This window comes from Chenopodium quinoa, unplaced genomic scaffold (assembly GCF_001683475.1).
Source record: "Chenopodium quinoa cultivar QQ74 unplaced genomic scaffold, ASM168347v1, whole genome shotgun sequence".
Classification (NCBI taxonomy): Eukaryota; Viridiplantae; Streptophyta; class Magnoliopsida; order Caryophyllales; family Amaranthaceae; genus Chenopodium; species Chenopodium quinoa.
In genome coordinates, this window is record NW_018743050.1 from 2,174,552 (window position 1) to 2,192,291 (window position 17,740).

A 17,740-nucleotide genomic window follows, 5' to 3' on the forward strand; every position below is an offset into this window, starting at 1 on the left:
AAGCAATGCTTTTAATCTTTCTTTTCCTTTTTAGCTCTTTTCCAATTCTTTTCTGTTTCCTCATCTTCATCCATTACTTTAGCTAGTAGGCATCCTTTAGAGGACCTACATTCAATTTTGGAGTAGATTGTCTCCCCTTCAGCTAGCACTCCATGCTTCTTTTCCACCCAAGCCTTTTTGTCTGTGGTGTTAGCTTTCCTTTTTCCTTTGTCTCTAGTAGTATTTTTCTTCCTAGGCATTGTAGGTGTTTTGAATTCAATTCTTGCACCTAAGCGTTCTTTGGCAGGTATCACCCTGTCACCTAGACGATTCTTCACATCGGTTCTACCCTGATCAATCGAAGATTTCTTCAGCAACCACTTCTTTACATCATTAGGTAAAGAAGGGGGAACCTTGTGGGTAATCACTTCCCATAAAGGTCTAGCGCTCCAGTAAGCGTCGAATCTATCTACTTCTTGAGATACAGGGTACTCATAGGGAGGACGAAGATCCCCGGAAGGAATATTTTGAAGTAAGCCATATTGTCTCTTTACCCTGCAGGGATAATAATATGTTACACGAGACAAGCTTGGAAGACGACAGAAAGGTTGCTTGTTAACACCAACCATCCTTTCTATTTTCCACCATGGGATGACCCACTTGATAGCAAAATCACGTGATTCAAATTCTTTTCTCCACCCATGGTGCCCAATTTTAGGGATGCGCTTCTTTCTTCTCACAAAGCAATTGGGAGTATATTTTTCAATGTCATCCGGAGGGCTAATTAATCCTAGCCTCTCCATTAGCCAAATCTGTAAAAAATTGCAATGCAAACAAAATTATTATTACAATACAAAAATATATTTTTTGATTTCTGTAATTAAAAATATTATTTTTCTACCTGTAATAAAATTGGAGAACCGTGAAAAGGCGCTTTTGGGTCCCTTTTCAATTCATCGAGACTAATCATGGTCTCTCCAACTATTAATGGCATTGGATTCCTCCCTGATTCAATTTGTTCTAGTACAGTGGTGATAATTGATTGACCCTCATTATTTTTACCACTACTAAGAAAAAATTGATTGAGCATGCAAAATAAAAACGCCCTTCTTCTATATATATGAAAGGATTCAGAAAGAGGTTTATTAAAATAATAGCGTGCGAATTCTTTCAAATTAACTATATTGCCATCTACTATTTTGATAAATCCCTTTCCTTTAAATTAAAGAAGCGCTCGAAATCCTTATAGTAGTATGCATCTACTCTAGGGATTACTACCAGGTCTATTGCAGGGAAGCCTAAGATAGCACCAAATTCCTCTGGCAAAGGGCTAATCTCATCATACCCTATTATGAAACAATGCATATCAATATTCCAAAATTCTAAAGCGGTATGTATGAAGTCCAGGTCTAGATCTACCCCTTTGATACCATAAATTCCCCCCAAGTGAAATAAATCTAATTCCTTTTTGTCTCTAGCTGACAGGGTAAAGTCGTATTCCCTAATCAAAAGTAAATACCTAAATCCTCTAACTAAAGTAGATAGGAAAGTAGGGTCGATCTCCACAGGGAAACAAGTCTTTTTACTCCTAATTAATTATTATAATCTAAATTATCTAAGTAACCAATATTTATATTTGAGTATGAAACTAAACTACAAAGAATAGGAATAGGGAGAAAATAATATATAAAAGGATCTAGGGCATAGGTTCACCAATAAATAATATTCCAGGGTAAAACACAGTAATCAATCATTGACATTGCATAAATAACATGATTAACAGGCTCTCGCAATTTATTAATCAACATAGATCTAACAGGCTCTCGCAATTTACTAGATCTAAGTTCTTATTGAAAATAGCCTTTAATATCAAATTAACATTTGCTCGATTCATCAATTTAATATTACTATACTTTTACAAGTCGCAATTGTAAAACATTAAAACAATCCAATAAAAAATTATCATGCAATACCAACAATCAATAATAGTCAATCATCAATGCATCAATTAACCAGATTGTAAAGGGCTCTCGCTACGTATTACAATCACACAATTAATTTACCGGTATTAAATCTCATCTCTCGAATCTTGACTTAACCATTTATAAATTAACTTGCCTATTGAAATTAGACCTAAACATTAGTTCTCATCTCTCGAATCTTGAATCAATATTGTCAAACTCATGCATAAAAGATAGGCCTAATCTAGTCACAGAGCATTAAATCAATCAATAGAAAATTAATCTAAAATGATAATCAACAACAATAATTTACCCCTTCATATTATTTATTAGATCCCCATAAACCCTAGAAATTAAACTACTCACACATAATTAAATATAAACTAAACAAAGCAATTAAACAAGACATGATAGAAGAAATAAAATAAATAAATGAGATTAAACAAAGAGTTGTAGAGAGAGAAACAAGAGAGAAAATAATACTAAGAGTTTTAATTAAAAGGAGAGAGGGAGAAAAGTTTGAGAGAGAAAAAAAAAAAAAAACTAAACTAAAACTAATAACAAATTAATAAAACTAAAACTAAACTAATAAGAAAGGAAATTAACAAACTAAAAACAAAACTAATAAAATTCCCCCCCAAAACCTACGTACTACTTCCATATATATAGGAGTAGAAAAAGAATTTAACTTAAAGTCAAACATCTAAGCCTATTAAAACTCCTAATCCTACAACTGTGTGAAATTGGAGCTAAGGCCATTAAAAGCCGTAAACCAACGTCAGCGAAGAAGCCCAATAAAATTGCAAGCCCAATGCTGAAGATGTCCGCCCAAATAGCTTATGTAATAATAATAGGCCTTAAACTCAATAAACTGACTTTACAACATGCTTGCATCTCATTCATCCGATCGGGGCCCGGTCAGCCAGAGTTACGAGGTGAGCTTCAATGCTTAGACTTGGTCCGTAATAGTAGCATATAATTGGACTTCTTCACCAATCAAGCCCTTAATTACCAAATTAAATTCCTTTAACTCGGTCTTGGGCTTAAAATACTCGGCCAAAAAATACGATCTGACTCTAATATTTTCGTAGTGGTTTAATAAGCTCGGGAAAATGCTAAAAATATGCAAATTCCTACAAAATAATACCAACTCTACAAAAACACTAGAAAACATATATTAGTAATAAAAATAGCTCCGCATAGCCCAAATAAGCACAAATATGACCGTGGGACGGGGAATAAATATATATATAAAATAGACTTATCAAACTCCCCAAGCCAAACCTTTGCTTGTCCCTAAGCAAAGCAATGAATAAATAAATCAATACTTCACCCCCAAAATAATTTAAATCAATAAATATAATTCAAGGTAAATCTGACAAATAAGTATCAAAGTCAACCAATCAAATTCATCCAACTGCCATACTTCCCTAACAATTGTCAAGTAGAGCAAACCACAAGAGCATATAGAATTCAAGACTAGTGCTTACACACTCAACTCTCATTTATGTGGCGAGTAAAAGATGTACTCGATCGCCCTGCAACCAAACCCCTTTTATGTGAACAATGCCCTCCCAACTCACACTCTCGTGTGTATAAGAACAATGTAAGCTCAACCTACTAGTCGACTCGAAATATGTCAAATCATAACTTGCATTGATAAGCAACACTTTCACATTCATACAATTCTATGCACAAAGGTCGGAAGGTATTTAAAGCTTGTAATGTAAGGCTAGGGTAAAGGGTAGGAATCATTTGGGAACAAGTGAGAGTAAAGCTATGCTTAAGGGAGCAAATCCTAATAAAGCCCATGATCAAAATAAATAATGATCAACATCTCCTACATAACCAACTCTAACATCAACCAAATATACTCCAATCATAATAAATAATCCCAACTCTTACAATTTCACTCATAAGATATAATAATGAAGAAGTAGAGTGAATAAACAAACTTTATTTTCCAAACTTGAATATTTCATTGAGGCTCAAAATTATTATTTTTTTTATCACCCTCCAACTAGAACATTTGAACATTTTTTTCTCTTGAAGTTCACTTATTTTTTCACATTTTTTTCTTTTGAACTTCTATTTTTTTCATAACATCATGCTTTATTTTTTTCAAGAAAATATAACTCTCAAACTCATTAAAAATAAACGTGAATAATTAACAAAACAACTTCTCAAAAGCCCACCCAAATTGTGCAAATAATAAGTACACTACAAACTCCCTCACCTCACTCACTAATAGCTCCCCCAAGCCAAGCTTGGGACTAATAACCAATGGGGCAAAATAGGCTTGTAATGTGGCTGATAAACAACAAAAAGTCAAGGCAACAACATGGGTAGCAAGAAGGGAACAAATGTATCTACAATCATCTGGAGGCTACCTAAAAGAACAAATGCCTTCGTCCTCCTCAATGTGCATAATAATGAATCATATAAATATTACTAATAGTTACAAACCAATACTCAAATTCATTGACATACCAGGAACTATGGAACTATCACACATTCCTTACTAAATCAACTAGTCAAGCACTATATTCACAAGTAGTTGGACAAAATTGACGCATGTTAAGGGTTCAAGGCAATCAAACATCAAATCATGATCAACTAATCCACAATGCCTATCATCAAATACCAAGAATCAAAACAAATTTTCTCAAGTATGGGGCACAGGGAATCATGATTTACAATTCATTGGAACAAAACTAACCTAAGAAAGCAATAAAATCTATACTAAGAAAAATAAAAATAAAAAGAGAAGAGAGAGAGTGAAAGATGTACCATACGAACACGAGAACCTCCCCCCAAGCTAAATCAGACAATGTCCTCATTGTCTTAAAGGGAAGCTAGTAGTCAAGGTGACTACTCTTCATCATCACCACATCAATGTCACCAAAGCCTCGAGGATTGCAATGCATCTCTTTGGAACAAAATTGGGCAAGAAAGAAACAAAGTGTTAGTGGGAAAAAGTTCAAATTTGAGTCAGGTGCACTATTCTGATCATAACTTTTGATTTATAAATGATAATATAGTGATTCTAATTGCATTAGAAACTAGACTTGAAGAACTTTCCAACGACAGGTCACACGCAAAAATTGGATAAGAAACGCAAAAGTTATGGCCTGTAAAAGCTGACGTAGTTTGCTGACGCGTACGCGCGCCCGATCGGGCGAGCTCTGCCCGATCGAATACGAGTGTAGTTCCAGCGTGAATGAAGCCTTCTCTAGATCAAAATATGCACAAAAACAAACTCCCACAAGCATTAGTTACACTCTCCTTACCTCTCTAAAAAAAATTAAAAACAAATAAAACACACACACGAAAAAAAAAAAAATAAGGAAAAACTAAACTAAAAAGCAAATTAAACTACGGGTTGCCTCCCGCAAAGCGCTAGTTTATCAAGGTCCCGCTCGACCATACTCCTTCTCTCAATCGGAAGAATTCAACGCCTTGAGTAACTTATCAAACGCTCCTGCAAACATTTCATTAAACACTATATATGGCTTAATTGCAAGCACATTAATCCCTATAAAGAAAAGGTTAAGAGCGCATAAAGAGAACTCAAGGTAGAAGGAAAAATCAAAAGAGAGAGATGATAATACACCACAACCTTCTACTTCCTCCGTTAAAAATTTAGAATTAATAGAACGAACATGGAGGTAGTCATTGTCTTTATCATCCAATAATGACTTTAAAATTTTACCCTCACAAATAACCTCATCATCAACAAAGGAATTATCAACCACCGTTTCTACAACTAATGATTTTTCAATCACTGATTCGTCAACCAATGATTTTTCAACCACAAATTCTATAACCGATGGTTCTTCATCCTCAATAACATTCATATTATTATAGTGTCCATAGACTTTTTCATCAAGAGCCTTCCAATAACTTTCATTAGCAACTAATCGTTTCCGAATATGATCATATGTATATGGAAAGACTCTAAAATCATCCGGAGCACGCACAAAAAACTCACTATAAGGGCATTCAGAATTTTCATGACAAAGACGTTGACAAGTACAGTAGTTAGGTGCTGCATAAAAATTATATAATTCTTGTAGTGACATAAGCATGGATATTTTCAACTCATAAAAAAAAATTAAATAATAATAATAATAAAAAAATTAAAAATAATCTAGACTCTAATAATAATTAGAAATAAAAATAAAACCGTTTCCCCGTCAACGGCGCCAAATTTTGACAGGGTAAAGTCGTATCCAGGGAAACTAGTCTTTTTACACCTAATTAATTATTATAATCTAAATTATCTAAGTAACCAATATTTATACTTGAGTATGAAACTAAAATACAAAGAATAGGAATAGGGAGAAAATAATATATAAAAGGATCTAGGGCATAGGTTCACCAATAAATAATACTCCAGGGTAAAACATAGTAATCAATCATTGACATTGCATAAATAACATGATTAACAGGCTCTCGCAATTTATTAATCAACATAGATCTAACAGGCTCTCGCAATTTACTAGATCTAAGTTCTTATTGAAAATAGCCTTTAATATCAAATAAACATCTGCTCGATTCATCAATTTAATATTGTTATACTTTTACAAGCCGCAATTGTAAAACATTAAAACAATCCAATAAAAAATTATCATGCAATACCAACAATCAATAATAGTCAATCATCAATGCATCAATTAACCAGATTGTAAAGGGCTCTCGCTACGTATTACAATCACACAATTAATTTACCGGTATTAAATCTCATCTCTCGAATCTTGACTTAACCATTTATAAATTAACTTGCCTATTGAAATTAGACCTAAACATTAATTCTCATCTCTCGAATCTTGAATCAATATTGTCAAACTCATGCATAAAAGATAGGCCTAATCTAGCCACAGAGCATTAAATCAATCAATAGAAAATTAATCTAGCATTGATAATCAACAACAACAATTTACCCCTTCATATTATTTATTAGATCCCCATAAACCCTAGAAATTAAACTACTCACACATAATTAAATATAAACTAAACAAAGCAATTAAACAAGACATGATAGAAGAAATAAAATAAATAAATAAGATTAAACAAAGAGTTGTAGAGAGAGAAACAAGAGAGAAAATAATACTAAGAGTTTTAATTAAAAGGAGAGAGGGAGAAAAGTTTGAGAGAGAAAAAAAAAACTAAACTAAAACTAATAACAAATTAATAAAACTAAAACTAAACTAATAAGAAAGGAAATTAACAAACTAAAAACAAAACCAATAAAATTCCCCAAAACCTACATACTACTTCCATATATATAGGAGTAGAAAAAGAATTTAACTTATAGTCAAACATCTAAGCCTATTAAAACTCTTAATCCTACAACTGTGTGAAATTGGAGCTAAGGCCATTAAAAGCCGTAAACCAACGTCAGCGAAGAAGCCCAATAAAATTGCAAGCCCAATGCTGAAGATGTCCGCCCAAATAGCTTATGTAATAATAATAGGCCTTAAACTCAATAAACTGACTTTACAACATGCTTGCATCTCATTCATCCGATCGGGCCCGGTCAGCTAGAGTTACGAGGTGAGCTTCAATGCTTAGACTTGGTCCGTAATAGTAGCATATAATTGGACTTCTTCACCAATCAAGCCCTTAATTACCAAATTAAATTCCTTTAACTCGGTCTTGGGCTTAAAATACTCGGCCATAAAATACGATCCGACTGTAATATTTTCGTAGTGGTTTAATAAGCTCGGGAAAATGCTAAAAATATGCAAATTCCTACAAAATAATACCAACTCTACAAAAACACTAGAAAACATATATTAGTAATAAAAAAAGCTCCGCAGAGCTCAAATAAGCACAAATATGACCGTGGGACGGGGAATAAATATATATATATAAAATAGACTTATCACTAGCATTAAGAGATCGACACCATTCATGAGTGTATTGGGTGAAGGTTTTAGTGGCTAAAGACATGATTATTATTTTTTCTAAAGAAGAGAATATATTTATTCGCTGGAATTATGAGAAGAATCGGCTGGGCAGGGGGCTATTTATACACAAATTGCGAAGAATTTTAATCAGAATGAAATACGGAGTCAGCGTCAATTGGCGTCAAACACCCGTGATAGGCGCCAACCGCCAGAGCTTGGCGCCACACGCTAAGTGTAGCGCCTGGCGCCACGTGCCATAGTGTGGCGCCAGCTGGCGCCAAGTTGCTAGATCAGCTGCGCATGCTCAGTTTGCGTTTTTAATATTAAACTCGAGTCGGTTAAAGACTTTATGGCTCCGTTTAATTTTCCTAAACAACTTTTTTTTATCTTTTTTCTTAATTAATTAAATATAGCTATTATTTTTAATTTATATTATTCTTTTTTGGACTTTATTTTAAATTCAAAAGCCCGACATTTTTATTCGTTTCTTTTCCTTTTTTAATTTTTTCTTTTTGGGGGAGAGAGTCGGATAGATAATATCCTCCATCAATAACAAAAACGATGGAATTTTTGCGCAAAATTGTTGTCACACTTTTCTTGCACACACAAACATACACATCACTCAAATAAACTCATAATAAATTCATAATAACATAAAAATACAAAATGTGTCTAAATAATGAGTCAAAGGCAAAGTTCTATAAAAAGTCAAAATAAAAAATATATACAGGAACAAACTACGGCGCCGGAGGACGTAGGCCCATCATGCCATAAAACTGCGCCGTACGAGGAGTCACCTCTCCACCAGCTCCAGCTCCAGCTCCAGCTCCAGCACCAGCTCCAGTCTCCGTGGGAGGAGGAAGACTCAAGATGGGACCATTCCAGCCAGGATCAACTTGAGGCTGAGGCCGCGGAGGCTGCTGCGATGACGAGCCGACCTCGTACATCCCACCACCTCTGAAAGCCGAGGTAGCCTCTCATACTGGTGCAGCAGGAGCACCCTTAGAGGAAGATCCCGAGCCCTCAGCAACATCGGCTCGAGCAGCCTCAGAACGACCGCCTCTACCTCCTGACGAAGTACGAAGACGTCTCGAGCTAGACCTCGCCGGATCTCTCCGCCCCTCAGGTCTCGTACGGGTGTGAGAAGCGATAGGCTGGCTCTGCAAAAAGAATTAAATCAGAAACAAGGTAAAACTGAAGCCATAATGCAGAAATAATGAGTAAAGAAAGGTTACCTCTCGGACAACATCATCCCGACAACAGGTGGCCACGTTCCTCATCCGGACGAGCTGGCTCCGGAAGGCATCTATGCATCGTGCCATAGCCGAAACCACCTCGCGTGAAAACTGTCAGAAAAATAAGTCAGTAAAAATGCATGATAAATGAACACAAAAAAATTCTGAATTAAAACTAGGCTTACACTAGTCTGGTGGCGAGGAATCGACCGCTCTACGAAGCGCTCGCCCTCGGGAGCCGGAGAAATCATCTCCTCGATCGGCCCGTATATCCCCTGGTAGTGAATGGACATACGGGGCAGAACGAATTCCGTCCTGAATAAACGAGAAAAATCAGTAAAGTATTACTTGGGGGCTACTTAGCGAAAAATAAAAAACTAAGAATCTTACCCTCACATCCTCAGTCGGTACGGGGGCTGGAGCTAACAAAGGTAGTAGCTCCTCAGCATAACACCGCCCGAGGATCGCATGGGACCGCCAAAGGGTACCAGCTCCCTCATAAATGCTCGACAACCTCGCCTTGTCGAACATATGATGTGGCGGAGCGGCAGGAACAACTAAGACATCAGAAGAGTGCTGTCTAGCGACTCTCTCTCCTAAGTACGCGACCGCTCCATAGGTCCCCAGAAAATAGCGACGCTCAACAGAGTACTGTGCGGCTAATCCAGGGACTTTCCAACCGCCCCACGGTCGGTATACCACCTCAGGTCCCTATAAAAAGCATCAATCAGGCAAGAACATATCTAAAGCACCGCGGAAAATCAAGATAAACACTAAAAGTCATACCGAGATGATCCAGCTCCGGACACGTGCAGTAGACATGTCCACATGGTGGCTGCCCCAAGAGGCGCTCACCGGAAATCCCCTCGGCGATGGTCTCGCCGGCGCAGCGGAAGGAAAGTACTCGTAGAACCAGATCTACAAAGAGTTAAAAGTGAGAATAAATGCTAACTAATATGTAAGGCTAAACTTTATAGGGAATAATGTTTACCTCTACGACCTTCCAAAAAGCGGACAAAGCAACGATCGTCCTAAAGGACCGGTAACGACACGAGTCCCTCAGCGCACGAACGAAGTCAGCATAGGCCAAGTTGGCCCAGTCATAAGTCCCGATCCGCTGGAGATCACGGACAGCAGGAAGATAGTAAAGCAATGCCCTACTACCCTTGTTAGGTGAGAATGTCCCTGACAACAACATCAGCACAAAGATGCGCACCCGCTGCTCTCGGGTGGTCGCATCGTCATCAAGAGTCGCTGCCAGCGTCGAGCGGCGAATCCCTCTAGCACTGAACTGAGTCGTCTCGACCTCAGCTCGGGCCCGAATAGCAATCGGCCCCAACAACTCCTCGACCTCTGAAGAAAAGACGTCGATCCCACCGTCGAACGGCAGTGGCACAGAAGTGAACTCCAGTCCTGTGATGAGACTGAAGTCTGTAGGGGTGACCATCATCTCGCCCCAGGGAAAATGGAAGGTGTTGGTGGTGTCCCAAAAGAACTCCACCAAAGTGAGCACTACATGATGACCCCCGCTAGAGGCGACCATAGCCTCGGAGGTCTCAAACAGAGTAACTAGCCCGTAAGACTCCCATAGGAGTCTCGTCTAAAGGTCCCTGGCGATGTGCATCCTGTACAAGTCGCCTAAACCGTCACAGCCAGAGACGTGATGCCGTGTCCTCCCGGGCTCGGTGCCCCGTCTCACCCTCTCAGAAATGTGGTGGACAGGGGCAAAGAACAGAGTCTGCTCATCCCACTCCGGAAGCCGACCAAACGAAGTGGACGGCGTGGCGTCGTCCTCCACGGGCTCATGCTCCCGTCTAGTGTTTCGGGACCGTGAACCCGAGCCTCGTTGTCTAGTACATTGTGCAGAATCATCATAAATTAAGGTTCTATAGTATCCAAGGTTCGCCTAGCCGCATGATACTATGTTCGCAAAAATAGAGTACGTAGTACTAAAACAGAGCAAAATTCAAAGTGAGCATGATAGAATTTTTTTCAAGCAATCAAACAATTTCTTGCAACACTATAGTGATTATTGTGACAAATTGAACAAGAATTGCTAGCAAAAATGTCAAGAACGAGCTACATTGTTCTTCACGACCTTAAGAGGTCCAACAATGGCAAATTGCTCATTTCTTCACCAAATTGAGTCAAACAAGTCTCAAATTACTCCCAAGGCAATATATAAACATAAACAAGAAATTTCATGGCATAAAACTTGACAAACAAAGCAAATTGAGCATCATAAAATTCGAATTTTCATAAAATTCGTGAATAAACATGCCAAGAATTCATAAAAACTGATGTGAGTTTGAGGATAAATTACATAGATCGGGAAAATAGATGAGAAGGGCTTTGATTTGCAACAAATTTGAGCGAATTCGGTTGAAAAACGAGCAAGCAATGAGCAATTGAAGCTTTCGGTTTCCTCGAGCAGTTTTCGTGACGAACATAGCCGCGAAATGAAGAGAAAACGGGCATTTAAAGAGAATCCCGTGCTGGCTCCAGTCCCTAGGCATTAGCGTCACAAGTTGGGCTTGGCGCCTGGCGCCAACACCAGCGCCTGGCGCTAACACCAAATATCTGGCGCTGATGGTTTTTCAGCGACGCCAAAGCATCTTGCCACCTGTTGAGGTTGTGCTAGCCTTCTACAACATATTTTTGGGTTCCTTGGTACGCCAGTTAGCCCCTATAAGCAATTTGACATGATTTAAGTAATCGGCTTGATTACATAAAGTGATCGACCTGATAAGATATCGTCTTCACTTAGCTTAAAGCGCCTAAGCATAGGCTCATTAGCAAAAGGCACCGACATATAGGTTCAAGAGCAAAGGGCACCGACATATAGGTTCAAGAGCAAAGGGCACCGACATATAGGTTCAAGAGCAAAGGGCACCGAAATATGGGTTCAAAAGTAAAGAGCACCGACGTACAGGTTCAAAGCAACAAGAGCGCCGACGTACAGGCATAGCGGAAGCAAAGTTCAGGCGAACTTTTAAAGATCGACAGGCGTGGATCTTCGGTAATTTCCTTTGGAAAATTATCGCATCAAAAGAGGATGACTTCAAGAGAAGATATCTTCGACAGCGTTCCCTAGCTTGCGGAGAGTTGTCACGAACAACATGAGGATTATATCAAGCGAAATAATCTTCGATAGTATTCCCTAGGATGTGGAATATTATCAATGCGGGTGAGGATTGTTTCAAGAGAAATAATCTTCGATAATGTTCCCTAGGATGTGGAATATTATCATAGCAGAGAGGATAGTTTCAGGCGAAGCAATCTTCTAATTTGGAAGTAGTTACAGGCGTAGCGGTTTTCAAGCGGGATGGCATTCTCTAGCTTGCAGGAGGTCATCAAAACAATCGGTTACTTTCAGAGACGTGTGCTCGCCGGTGCAAGATACGCGTTTCTTAACTCTTTTATCTGTTTAACTAACGCTAGTTTTGCAGGTATCAGCGTTACAAGAGTGATTTAGGATCGCAGAACGTTCTGAGTCATTCTCCGTCCCTATCGCTACTTTGACTTTTGTTTTCGAAACTTGCGTTTCTCCAAACTCAGTCAAAGTGGGGGCTTCTGTAGACACCCATTTGTTTCTCCCCAAAACCAAACCCAGTGATGAGTACCTTTCGCGTCGAATCATAATCGAATGAAACGAAAGTGTGGAAAGGTCTAGTGTTGCGGAAAGTTTTTATTTTCTTTTTCTCTTCTAAGAAAACAGCCAATCCAGTTTGGTTGGTCCATGATATGGGTCCAATAATGGAGTAGTTGGATGGGGCTTGCAAAGACCTTTCCAATGATATATTATAAGCTCAATTCCGATGAATATTGAGGAAGTTATGGCCAATTTACTAAACTGGGCCCGGTTTGAGCTTTATATGCGGCCCAATGATATAGGGGAGGGCCTAATATGATTTATCATTTCTAATGCAATTAGGAATGGTTTTAGTCTTCTATATTCTTCTAGGAGGTTCTTTTCGTTCCTAATTCAATTAGCATTGATAAGTTGACTTTTCAAAGTTTTAATCAAAATCAAATAGCATTTTCGAAGAAATTATATTATTTTATCCTCCAGTACGGTAAATTTATCAGATTTTCGAAAACGCGTCGAAATTAAGCTTGGCGTCCAACCCCAGGCCTTGGCGCCTGGCGCCAGCTAGCCAGGGTTGGCGTCAACCTCGTTTTGCGTGCGTCAGACTTTGTTTTGTTAAATTATCTTTTTTGGCTGATTTTCTCTATAAATATCGTATTAAAAACTTCGTTTTCATTCATCAATTCTCTTCATTCATAAATCATTCGTCTTTCCCAAAACTTGGTTTTTCTCATACAAAATTCCGCATTCACAAGATTTAGAAACACCTAGCCATATTCGAAGTTTCCTTCGCCCTAGACGTGAAAGGTTTTAATTTATGAGGGTTTGGTCCCAAATCTATCTTTCAATTATTTAATTTGATTGTTTGATTATTATTTTCCTTGAAGTTACTAACGTGTGTATTTTGTTATTAGAAAGAGGTACGAGGCATCAAAGTAAGTGCTTTAATTGATTAATTGATATTATGATGTAGAAATCATGTTTACATTGTTATTATGATATTCCTAGTATCATGTCTAGGTTATTTTTAATATTAAACATGATTGCTATGATGTCTTTTGTTCTATTCCTAATATTTATGATTGTTAGTATCATGTTAGGGTTAAAGATTTGATTTTTAATGTTTAGTGACATGCTAGGGTTTGTTATTAATCTGGTTAGTATGATGCCTAGGATCTTACTTTTATTAAGCTTTAACATGAATATTGTTATAATTGTGATAATTATGATTATTATTAATTATGATTCCTATGATTATGATATTCGTTATTGTTCATGATTATTATTTTATTGATGATTATTTATCATGATGCTTGATACTTATTCTTTATTGCTTGATCATCGCCTTTATTGCATATTTAAAGGGAATTGGTACTTGTAATCACGCTTAATAAGATATTAATAATCTTGTTAGGGTTAATTTGATTATAATTTCAAGTGATCACCAATAATAGTTTATTTGTGCATTATTATTCAACCAACATAAACAGGTTTAGGGTTAATCCTATTGATTGCATGTTGATCAGGAAGCGCACATAAATACGAGCAGAATAAAGTAGAGGCCTATTATTAGGGCAGGTTCTATCTCTTTTAGGTTGGATTTGTACCTTCATCCCCGAACCCTTATTTAGTTCTAGACCTTACGGAGTTGACGATCTCTTGGATCGTTAAGGGGTGTAACCTTCACCTCGTGAACGGTTTACAAGTTCCTTAAAAAACTTGTTGGCGACTCATTTGCTCTATCTTCTTCCCTTTTGGACGCCACCGTACTTTAGTGTATGATCACAGTGGGGTTCAAGCTAGTGGGATTTAAAGGCTTGAAATTTATTCCCTACAGTATGATTATTATATTACGTTACATTTGTATATTCTAATGGCCGCCCTTAATACTCAAGTATTTAGTTTTATATTTCCAAATATAAATATTTATTTTGAAGTCAAACTTAATCCCATTCTGTGAACTAAAACTTTGTTAAGTTTATTAATTCCTCAAATGTGAACAAGGTAGCAGCGCTCTTTTTCTGGTCCACGACCCTAGTCACTTTCAATCAACTTGCAGCAAGGTGTACGGTTCGAATCCTACTTCTTACTTTAAATAAAAAAATTTAATTTTTTAAAATTTTTGTTTTTAATTTTTTTCCCCAAAAGTCCTTAGTCCTTGAAACCCTAACCTATTGTCATTGTTTCACTCCTACTCACTCTTTCTCCTTCCTCATTCGGCGGCAAGCAGAAAACTTCTCACCTTCTTCCCTTTGTTCAGGTAAAACGCTTTCCCTCTTGAATTTTTGTTTCCTATGATTGAGTTCCTCATTTCCGTAGATAACTTTTTTTCCTTTTCATTGTACATGCAACAATTGATGGGTTTTTTAATTTAACTAAATTTGGTCAAGTAATTACATAAAACCGTTTATAAATGAGGTAAAATGGTTAAATTTTGTAAGTTTATTGTTAGTTTAGACGATTTTGTCATGTTTAATTCACACAATTTGGAATACGTCTTGCAGATGTTCAAAATTGAGCTTGAATTTGAGAATATGATACTATTATCCTAAGGTTGTTTGAGTTTTGTAGAATTTTGGGGAGTTATATTGAGGTTTGATGGATTTGTTTGTATGAGTATATATGTTAGTATGTTCTTTGATAAAGCATCCGAAGAATATTCCCTTTTATTGTTGTAGTAGAATGGTGGATCCTTTTCCCGTTTTATGTAATACAATTAGGAAAAAAATTGTTGGATAATTCAATTTTTGGTAGTCCTATAACATACATGTAGATTATGGTCTCAAGTACAGTCAATTGTGAGTATTTATGGTAGATTTTCTATTTTTGGATGTCAAACACTTAAAATGTATGGTGAATCTTTAGTTGAGTATTTCTAGGAGTAGTCCTTGAAATGTGGATGAGTGGTTTTATCCTATTTAGCAAATGTTGAGCTTTATTTGGCCATACAGATCTGTCATTATGTATTATATAATCGATTCTATTAGATTCTTTGTCAGTCTGCATAGTATACCCCACCATTGTTGCGACACTAATTTGTAGTTTTTGGGATCTACGAGAGTAGGTTGAAAAAGAATGTCTATTAGGAGATTTGAGTTCACAATCGACACTCGTCGCCGCTTACAAAATGTGGTGACTTTATTATGATATTTTGTTGTTTACGTGGAGTTTATAAAAGATCCATGCTCAACCTAGCTATTCAATGATTTTTTTGCTATCCAGCCTCTTCCAATGCGTATGAGTCGCCGGGTGAAAGAAATGTGTACAAGGTCGAATGATAATTGTGAGGTTAAATTTCGCCTTCGTAGGGGAAGTGACCCAAAAACATACATTGTGCATTTGAAAGATACTACCTGGGGTGATGGTCTTGTGGAAACTTTTTTAAGTGAAGGATGGGGGGACTTTGTGAGCTCAAATAACTTAAAAGTGGGATTTTTTTTTCAATAGAGGATTTAGAGGAATTGGTGTATCGTGTTAGGATCTGGCTTGATGACATTGAGTTAACAGGTGAAGAACCGAGAGTTGACGGGGGAACAGTGTACAAACCCCCTTCTTCAAGTTCCAGTTCACCAAAGGCTACATGGACAAACCCACAATTGTAAGTAAATGTTTTGAGCTAAGTTGTGGCTTCGTTGATATATAATTTTTTACAGGTCATCCATTTAATATTTATCTCATTTTACTTTGTACGACTTAGAACGTTCCGACTTCCTTCGCTCGAGCACATTTTGGAGACCTCCAAGACCCCTATGATGTTCAATTGTTCTTGTCTAAGACGCATGATGCAAAAATGCATATTTATTATGATCGCAAGGACAACATTATAGCTTGCTCCGTCAAGAAAGGTGTTACAGAATTCATTGACGTCGAAGGTGTTCAACTCGGTTAGAAGGTTTTGGTTGACTTGGTTCAAATGTATCCACCTGTTTTAAGTATACGCTTTACTTGAACGACCATCCTTATGCTTCTCCATGGTCTTTGTTAGAACATTTTGTGCCTATTCAAACAATATTTCGGCTATTAGGTAATAGTGTTTTGGGGTGTCATCTTGAACTTAGTATGTACTTCCTTAAAAACGCCTAGCTTATTTTTAACTTTAAATTTCCTATGTTATTAAACTTAAAGTATCTGACTTATTCTAGTAGGAGTACTATAGTAGTAGATTTGACATGATGTGTAATATTAATGATAAACTGCAATGAGTGATCTTTAGGATATCTTTTGATGGATTGGATTATATTTGTGGCCTTTGTATCAATTCCGATCGTAGTGTTTAATTTTCATTGAATAATGTGTACCATTTAAATGGTTTAATTACAAGTTTTCAATTTTTTTAAACTGAAAAGAAATTAATTGAAAAATTATCACATAATTATTAGTTTATTGGTCTTACCTAGTTCTTGTTTAATGTCTCAGTAAGTATATACCCCTTTACTTCTGTTCAGTATTTCTTCCTTTTTTTCATCCCTTAACCTTTGATACAATTTGCAAAAACATCTTGCAAAGGAATGACAAAATGAGAAAATAATTGCAAAATTTTCACATTGTTATAATAGTACGGAGGAAGTATAATGCATTAAAAAGCTATAATAGTACGGAGGAAGTATAATGCATTAAAAATGGAGGTCTTATATACACTAAACATTCTCTATTGTACGAAATTCCCAATTATAAGCTTAAAAATGTATCACACCTCATATACGTAGTATTAAATGTCTAGTCCATCCTCAAGGAGTTTTTAAAATTCTCTTTTATAATCTAATGTATATTTCTTATGTTGTTTCTAGTGTTTGTATACATTGAAGTGTGAATGTAAATCAAATGTTATCCATTAAGTGAATACTAGGTTAAGTCCCGTGTCATGCACGGTAATTTTTAATACTTCTAACTTATCAATTTATCATTAGTTTAATACTATTATTTTATTATTAAAAATTATACCTAATTGCAAATTAGTATGAAATTTATTTCTGTAATTAAAAAACAATCAAAAAATATTTAAGACACTAAAGAAAACAGAGACAATAATGTATGTACGACTATTAAAAATAACTATGAATTACA

At 36.6% G+C, this 17,740-nt stretch overlaps 1 long non-coding RNA gene across 3 annotated transcripts in view; it reads left to right on the forward strand.

Annotated features, from left to right (window-relative positions):
- Positions 1-16,905, forward strand: part of LOC110730904 — a 28,121-nt gene extending 11,216 nt beyond the window's left edge. Inside the window, exons 1-4 of one of the 3 annotated variants that reach the window (XR_002513174.1) lie at positions 14,792-14,936; positions 15,741-15,808; positions 15,899-16,274; positions 16,374-16,905. This is a non-coding gene — a long non-coding RNA (uncharacterized LOC110730904). Of the gene's footprint in view, positions 1-14,791; positions 14,937-15,740; positions 15,809-15,898; positions 16,275-16,373 lie in introns of those variants that run through there. The other 2 variants (XR_002513173.1, XR_002513175.1) reach the window with 2 other exon arrangements.
- Positions 16,906-17,740: the final 835 nt, after the last annotated feature.